The sequence below is a fragment of the Bos indicus x Bos taurus genome, chromosome 4 (assembly GCF_003369695.1).
Source record: "Bos indicus x Bos taurus breed Angus x Brahman F1 hybrid chromosome 4, Bos_hybrid_MaternalHap_v2.0, whole genome shotgun sequence".
NCBI classification, from domain to species: domain Eukaryota; kingdom Metazoa; phylum Chordata; class Mammalia; order Artiodactyla; family Bovidae; genus Bos; species Bos indicus x Bos taurus.
Window position 1 is genome coordinate 25,645,927 of NC_040079.1, and position 8,165 is coordinate 25,654,091.

The window sequence follows — 8,165 nt, forward strand, 5'->3', positions numbered from 1 at the left end:
ACTTCCTGTCTAAAAGATCCGGGGCAACTGACCTAGTCTCTCTAAGTCTCAATTTACTCATCAGTCAAATAGGGTTAATAATATCTCCCCTCCCTACCTCACAGGGTTTTCTGGGGGATATTAGATGAGACAACTTGGGTGAATTGGCTTGGCAAAGCCTGCAAAATAGAATGTCTTATTATCTCAAAGCATTAGCTCTTAGTCACAGCTGCATCTTAGGTCAGGACTCTAGCTGCAGTGGAGAGAAGGGGAGAGAAGAAAATGGAGCGAGGAACAAAGGAAATGTCTATTCTATGAGAAGGAATTCAGTGAAGGGTCCCTTTTCGCTGTGTTCAGGTGGTCACCATTATGCCAGGATAGGTAGTGCATTTTCTACTTAGACATGAAGGTCACTGCAGTCATTATTATAGTTCTCAACAGAGAGCAGAGTCAATTTCTCAGTCTGCTGAAGCCCCACACAGCCCCCTTTATGGTCTGGGAACAGTATGAATAAAGCAGAGTCCAGCATACAAAGCAGTCATATTAGAAGGAGAAAGTGAAAGATGATGCCTGAATGGTAAATGATGAATCTAACAGAAAATCCGCAGGAGGTGGAGGAAAGGCAGAGACTAAATCCAACAAAGTTGTTCAGCAGAGGACGTCAACAAAAGGCCACTTAACTGTCACCGGCGATTCTCAGAAGCCCCCCTCCCCATCCATGCTTTCCCAGAATGGCCAATTAACCGGCCATGTGTGCAGAGAGGAGAGCTCTTTTATTGAGAGAATGCCCTGCTCCCACACCCCGCCGGACCTACTCCATTATCTCGCAGTTCAGCTGTTCAGACAGGCCAAACTCTCCTAGAACCCTGGCTTTGAGAACTCTCAGACTGAAACATTAGCAAAGAGTTTAAGGACCTAGAAAAGAAAGCAATTAGGCTTTCTACTCAAGTAACATTCAGCGTCAGTAGAAATTTGGAATAAAAGAATATACTAGTAAACAATAGCTCAGGAATTTAAAAGAAAAGCAGTGGGATGGTACTAGTCACCCAAAGTACCCAGCATCTTCTTGTTCAAAAGCATCATTATAAGTCACTAATAATAAGACAACCCCTGCACTTGCTTTAGGGTTGGGGAAAGAGACAGAGATAGATCGAGAGCAAGAGCAAAAGAGAGACAGAGGCACAATTAAGAATTCTTGAGAATTCTACGGCAGCACATGCAATAGAACTTTCTGTGATAATGGAAATGTTCTACGTCTGCAGTATCCAATAGGATAACCACCAGTGGCTAGCATGACTGAGGAATTTCAGTTTTTAATTAGCTTTAGTTGATTTAAATAATTTAAATGGCCACATGTGGCTAATGAGTGCCGTATTATAAGACGGCACAGTTCTGTGGGAATTCACCAGCCCTAAGTACTGACTCCATGGCTGGATCTGAAGCAGACACACACAGCTGTGTTTAATACCTAACACCCGCTTCTCACTCAAAATTAATTACTCATTAATTAATTTTTATTTGTAGACATTAGTTAGACATTAAATAATGTCTAATTAAGTAGACACTATTTACTCAGTAGATGCTTACTGAATACCTACTATGGGCCAAGCACTTGCTAAGGTGTGGAAATAAAATAGAGTGATACAGATCTGGCCCTTAGGTTTCTATTGGGGTAAGTAGACAACTGAAAGAGCATACAAATAAATGTGAAAATATAGCTGATGTATGTGTTACAAGGGGAAGGTACAATGTGCCAGAAGGACAGGTAACATAGATTCCATATAGACTGAAGATGCAGGGAGACTTACTCTAAAGAAGTTGTTAAAAGGACTTTCACCTCCTGCCATATACCTGACCAATCCTGCCCAAATTAAATTAGTAAAACGCTAGATAAAATATTTTTAATACAACTTTTCTTAATGCCTTACTGGGTTGGCATAAAAGTAAGAATCCACAGATCCCAAAAGAAGTAAAAGCAAGACCCATGAGAGGTAAGCAAACTTTTCCCATGATGAGTAGAGGTCTTTCAACTCTGTTCTTGATCTTCCTTCTTAGAAGAATATACCTTGTATCTAGGGTCATTTTCGTCCTACTTGAAGTATATATTTAAATGTTTCCTTCAGTGAAAAAAAAAAAAGCTCTTTGTTTTTATTTGTTTGAAAATTCTTTATTTGCTTTAATTCTTGAAAGAATCTCACTGAGTATAAATTCTAGGTTGATTATTGTTTTTCTCTCAACACATTGAAAACATTATCCCCCAGTCTTCTAGCTTCCACTTTCACAGTTAAAAGGTAATCAATTAGTCTATTTACTGTTCTTTAGTATGTGATCTTACCTTTGGTTGCTTTGAAGACCTCTTTGTCTTTGATGTTCTGCAGTTTTATCTTCATGTATTCTTCGGATACACAATAATGTGTCTAGGTACAAATTTCTTTTGGTTTATCCCGCTTGAGATTGGATTCCTGTACCTGGGGATAGCTATCTTTCTACTATTCTCATAAATTTTTCAGTCATTATATTTTTTAACATTGGCTTTTACCCAATCTATTACCTTCTGTAATTTTATTAGGTATATGTTTTGTGCTCTCATTCTATCCTTTAAGATGTAGTCTTTTTATCATATTTCTATTTCATTGTCTCTCTGGGCTCCAATCTGAATAATTTACTTACGTTGAATATTGTTTCTTTAGTCCAGTTAACTGATTCTCTTATCAGCTGAGCTTAATCTGTAATTTAATCAATCTGCTAGATTTTTAACTTTCAATTTATATAGTTCATCAATTCTGAAACAACTTTTCTCTCAGATTTAAACACCCCTGCAATCCAGGAGCATCTTATAATCAGTGGCATCTTGAATGATAACTGGCAGTGTTTTTGATGGCCCATAAAATTATGCTGCATCTTACAATCTTATTTTATAGTCAACACAATATGGTATTTCTTTTTCATTTTTTGGAAGTTCTATTTGATTCTTTTTGAGCCCAAAAGACTTGCAATTATTATCTATTTTAGAACCTCTTGTTTGTTTTTTTAAACTTATAAAACTTAGTAATTTTAGAATCTGTCAGATAACTGCAGTATCTGAAGACAGCAAGTCTATGTCTACTGCATATTGTTTCTGCTGGTTCTTATTCAAAGTGCATTGTTTTCTTGTGCCATTTATCTGTGAGTCAGTCATTTCCTTTGGACCTTTATCTGTGGAATTCCTTTGAGGCCTAGATTGAAGTTGAGTTCCTCCAGAGAGGATTTGTATTTACTTTTACGAGTTGCTGGGCGGGGGGGTGGTGGTGAGCACTACCAATCTGAGATCACTCTAAATTATTTGCTTGAGTTATTTTGGACCGCATAGTTAGCATAAATTTAGACCACAGACTCACGTAGAGGCTTACTTATTGTTATGAATTCTTGGAAAATACTTTTCTCTGGATTGCTTAACATCAATATTTTAAACCCTGCACAATAAAGCAAGTTACTTGCAAGTAGATAATCAGAGTTAGTGTTTAAGTGTTTTAACATAGAACTGTTGGAAGAAAGGGTAGATAGTGATAATTTTCTAGACTTAGATTAAGTATGTATGTTCAATTTGCTAAAGCAGTAACTTCCAAACAGGTAGAAAGGGTAAAGATGAAATAAAATACTGGGGGGAAAATAAATCAAAAGATGAGAAAGGAAAGTTAAAAAGGCAGAGTGTAAAAGTAGGACAAAGAGAGCATAAAAAGAAGAAACTTATCTAAATATATATTTCAATTTAAATGTAAATTATTTTAACTCTCTAGTACAAGACAAAAATTATCAGAATAGATTTTTTTAACCTAGCTATATGTGTTCACATGAGCTATGCTTAAAGCATAGGAACTAAAGAAACTAAAAGTCAAAAGTGGGGGGGGAAAGATATGTCAGGTAAATGTTAACCAAAAGAAAATATCTGTAGCTTTATTAATATAAGATAAAAATAAACATCAAGGCAAAACGCATTATCAGAAACAAGAGGGTCATTGCTGCTGCTGCTAAGTCGCTTCAGTCGTGTCCGACTCTGTGCAACCCCATAGATAGCAGCCCACCAGGTTCTGCCATCCCTGGGATTCTCCAGGCAAGAATGCTGGAGTGGGTTGCCATTTCCTTCTCCAATGCATGAAAGTGAAAAGTGAAAGTGAAATCACTCAGTTGTGTCCAACGCTTCGCAACCCCATGGACTGCAGCCTACCAGGCTCCTTCATCCATGGGATTTTCCAGGCAAGACTGGAGTGGCGTGCTATTGCCTTCTCCGAAGAGGGTAACTACTTTCAATTTCCCAAGAATTTTTAACACATAAAAATATTTATGAATTATTCTAACAAATAATGTGCAATCCTTCCTGAAGATAATTATAAAGCTTTACTGAAAAATGCTAAAATTTGAAATAAATCTGAGGATATACTTTATCATAGGATAAGAAATTTCAATGTCATAAAATCACATCCTTCCCAAATAGATTTAGAGATTCAATATAATTCCAATCAAAAACCCAACAGCCCACACAACTTCATAAGCTGATGTAAATGTATATGAAAAAATAAAGGCCATAAGAAGAGTCAGACTAATCCTAGAGAACTAATTAGGAGAACTTTCTATATCAGACACTAGTACATATTATAAAACTATATGAGCCTGTGCTCTAGAGCCTGAGAACTGCAACTACTGAAGCCCATGTGCCCAGGAGCCTGTGCTCTGCAACGAGAAGCCAGAGCACCGCAGCTAGAGAGTAGCCCCTGCTTGCCACAGCTAGAGAAAGGCCCACACAGCAACGGAGCCCCAGCACAGCCAAAAATAAATAAATAAGTAAAAATTTAAAAATAACACAAAACTATAGTAATTGAGATGGCATAGTATTGGCACAGATAAACAGAACATAATAGAAACAAACCCAAGCGTATTTGGAAATTTTGTTTTTTTGCAGACTTGGCACTCCACATCATTGTGGAACAGAAAGACTATTTAGTAAATGTTGCTGAGACAAACATAGATCTATATGAGGAAAATGGCATTAAATCTCAATCCTACCACATACAAAAATCAGTTCCAGGTAGATTAAAATACTTAAATGTAAAAGACAAACTATAACACTCTCAGAAGACAACATACACAATATTTTATGACATTGGAATAGGTAATAATTTTTCTAAATAAGATGTGAAAGGCAAAAAATAAAAAACATAACTATAAAGTTTCCCATAAATGGAAAAAATGAGTAAAATCAACTATATTATAATTAAGAAATTTGCAACAGAGAATAGAAAATAAGCCTCAACCTGAGAGGATTTTTTGGTAATATATAAAACTGGAAAACAATATCCATGATATAAAAAGAACATCTGTGAATCATTTTTTAATGGGCAAAGAACACAAAAATCCATTTCTCAAAAGAAGACTCACAAATGATCTATGAACATATGAAAATTATACTTAGTAATCAGGGAAAAGAAAATTAAAACCACAGTGAAATTACCATATCATACCACCAAATTGTCAAGAGTTAAACGTCAGTCAATACCAAGAGTTGAGGGCAAGAGCACCTCTCATCACTCCTGGTGGAGCTTTAAAGTGGTGAAATCACTTCAGAACACAGTTGTTACTTAGCAAAGCCGCATATCCTACACCCGAATAATTCTACACCCAGCTATACGCCCTGAAGAAACTCTTGTGCCTGTGCAGCAAGATTTATGTCCAAGATTGTATTTCTAAAATGGAGACGTAGCTGTAATACAACAGAGGAGAGAAAATGAACCAATTACAGCTACATGCATCCAGCAGACAAACCTCAAAACAGCGATGTTGAGTGAAAGACGCCAAATTGGAACACACACTGTGTGTTTCCATTATATATGTTCAGACAGGTAAGACAGAACAATATATTGTCCAGGAACATGTGCACACTGATATCACAAGGGCAAGGAAGGAAATTATCATCATGGATCTGTGGTTTCATCTGGGGAAGGGAAGGGAGTGCAAAGAGGCTTCTCAGGTGTGTCTGTTCTTGTTAATGCTGAATGGTGGGTAAAAGAGTTAATTTTAACAGGCAATGAAAGTTTTACACAGGCTCTTGTACAAATACTTCATAGTAAAACCTATTTTAAAGGTAATATGGGAAAGCTAAATTCTTATTTTTCATAGTGAGGAATCAATAGAAAATGCCTAAAACTTAAAAAAGCAAGAAGTAGCAATATAAACACCACATTGAGGTTTATGGGTGTGAATGTCAAGGCTAAAAGAATTCAATTGGGTTGTTGCTGGAGAGCAAGATGTGGGAAGAAGGAACGGGGAGCGGGACTTAGCTGCTTTTTACTTTTGTAGAACTACTTGACTCTTTAAACCATGTGCTGTAAAACTGATTTAAGTAAAAATGAAGTTTGAGAAGTGGCATTTGATACCTAGAACAGTCAAATGCATAGTGACAGTAGAATGGTGGTTACTGAGGGCTGTGGGGGTAAAGGATCACAGGGGTTAGTGGTTAATGGGTTCCGAGTTCCAGTTGGGGAAGATGACAAGATCTGGAAATGGATGGTGCTGATGGTTGTACAACATGTGACTGTACTAAATGCAAATAAATCATACACTTAAAAACAATTCAAGTGGTAAATTTTATGTTATGTATATTTTACCACACACACAAAAATTTAAGCTCAAAACAAAAAAAAAGAGAGAGACTGGAATTTGAGCTATGTTAGGCAGAGTATGAAGGAGTTAACCATCCAAGGCAGGGTGAAGAGGTTGTAGGAAATCTGATTCTTGCCCTGGATCTTTTCTTCATTAAAAGTATTAATTCCCACTTCTGGTTAGAGACCTCCCTAAGGATCTCCAGAGATCATGTGAGGTGCTCCAACATTTCCAAATAAAACTCACAAACTAAATTATGTTTAATTTCCAAAATTCCTCCTTGGGTGCTTAATGGAAATAAATACATCAAATGTAATCTTAAAAAACAGAAAAACTCAAGTATCATTATTCACAGTACAAAAGGATTCTTTCACTAACAAGAGGATTTACTACAGTCGCTTAATATAACTCCCCCAGGACACTCAAAATGTGATTTAATTAACACAAAACAGGCTTATCCCACCTTTCAGAAATATGCCAAACAGGTGCTTTCAAAGGAAATTGAGAACTGAAAATCCAAGAAAACAATGACCCACCATAAAGTGGGTTAAGGCTGCTCTAGCCTAGAATTTCTAAATCAACTTTATTATTGAAAAATCCCACACTGGGATCATCCCCACAAGGGAAGCTGTAGCTGACCAACCATATCTCCAATCATACCTCATGCCTCCCTCTAACATCACACACCATATAAATTCTAATTCTTCACAAGAATCCGTCTAATACAAGACAAGCTCATCGTGGGCTGGGGCTGTGTCTTCCATCTGTCTGACCCCAGGACATCTGCATACAGCCCAGGCACTGCCCAGGACCTACTTATTGATTGATTATGTTGATCCACTCATTCTACCGACTGCCCAAAGCCTAGGAAAACAAACCCTTCTTTCTTGGCCTTTGTTCTTGCCTGCATCTACCAGCTCTGCATCCACAAGCTCAGAACCTAAATCTTTGCTCTGTTCTGCTCCCCACTTTTAGTTACTGGACTCCTTTCTTATCACGCACAGTCAGAGACCTCACATGGTATCATACTTGAGTATAATCCTTGGATATCAGGGTCTTGCCTTCCCCTCCCCCAGAATTGGTGTCCATCCCCAAACCTAGGTCCAGCAGTTAATGACAGGCTCTTGGGTCATCCTCTGCTGCATGGCTGCCTCCACTTAGGCACCCAGCTGGCCTCCTCTCTATTGTAGTACACCCTCCCTCTGCCTTACCAGTTCAGCCACCTAATGGGAAGACCCCAGCTCTATTCCATCTCCACTCAGTCCCTGAAGGGGAGAGGATTTGCCCAGTGACATTCCCTGGCCCTCAGTCCACAGGTCTCATCGCACTGTGGCTGAGGGTCTGGCCACACCAGGACCACCAGCAAATGATGATGAGGTGTCCCAGATCACAGGACAAAGAGCTTACTCCCCAGTGAGGCAGAGGGTTGGCAGCCACCACCCAAGAACCCACTTCCTACTCTTTGGAGGAAAAGCATCTGCAGCCAGGGACCACCCCTACAGCCAGGGAGCCCACTATATAGCCCTGGGAGGAGCGGGTGAAGACCCTACTGT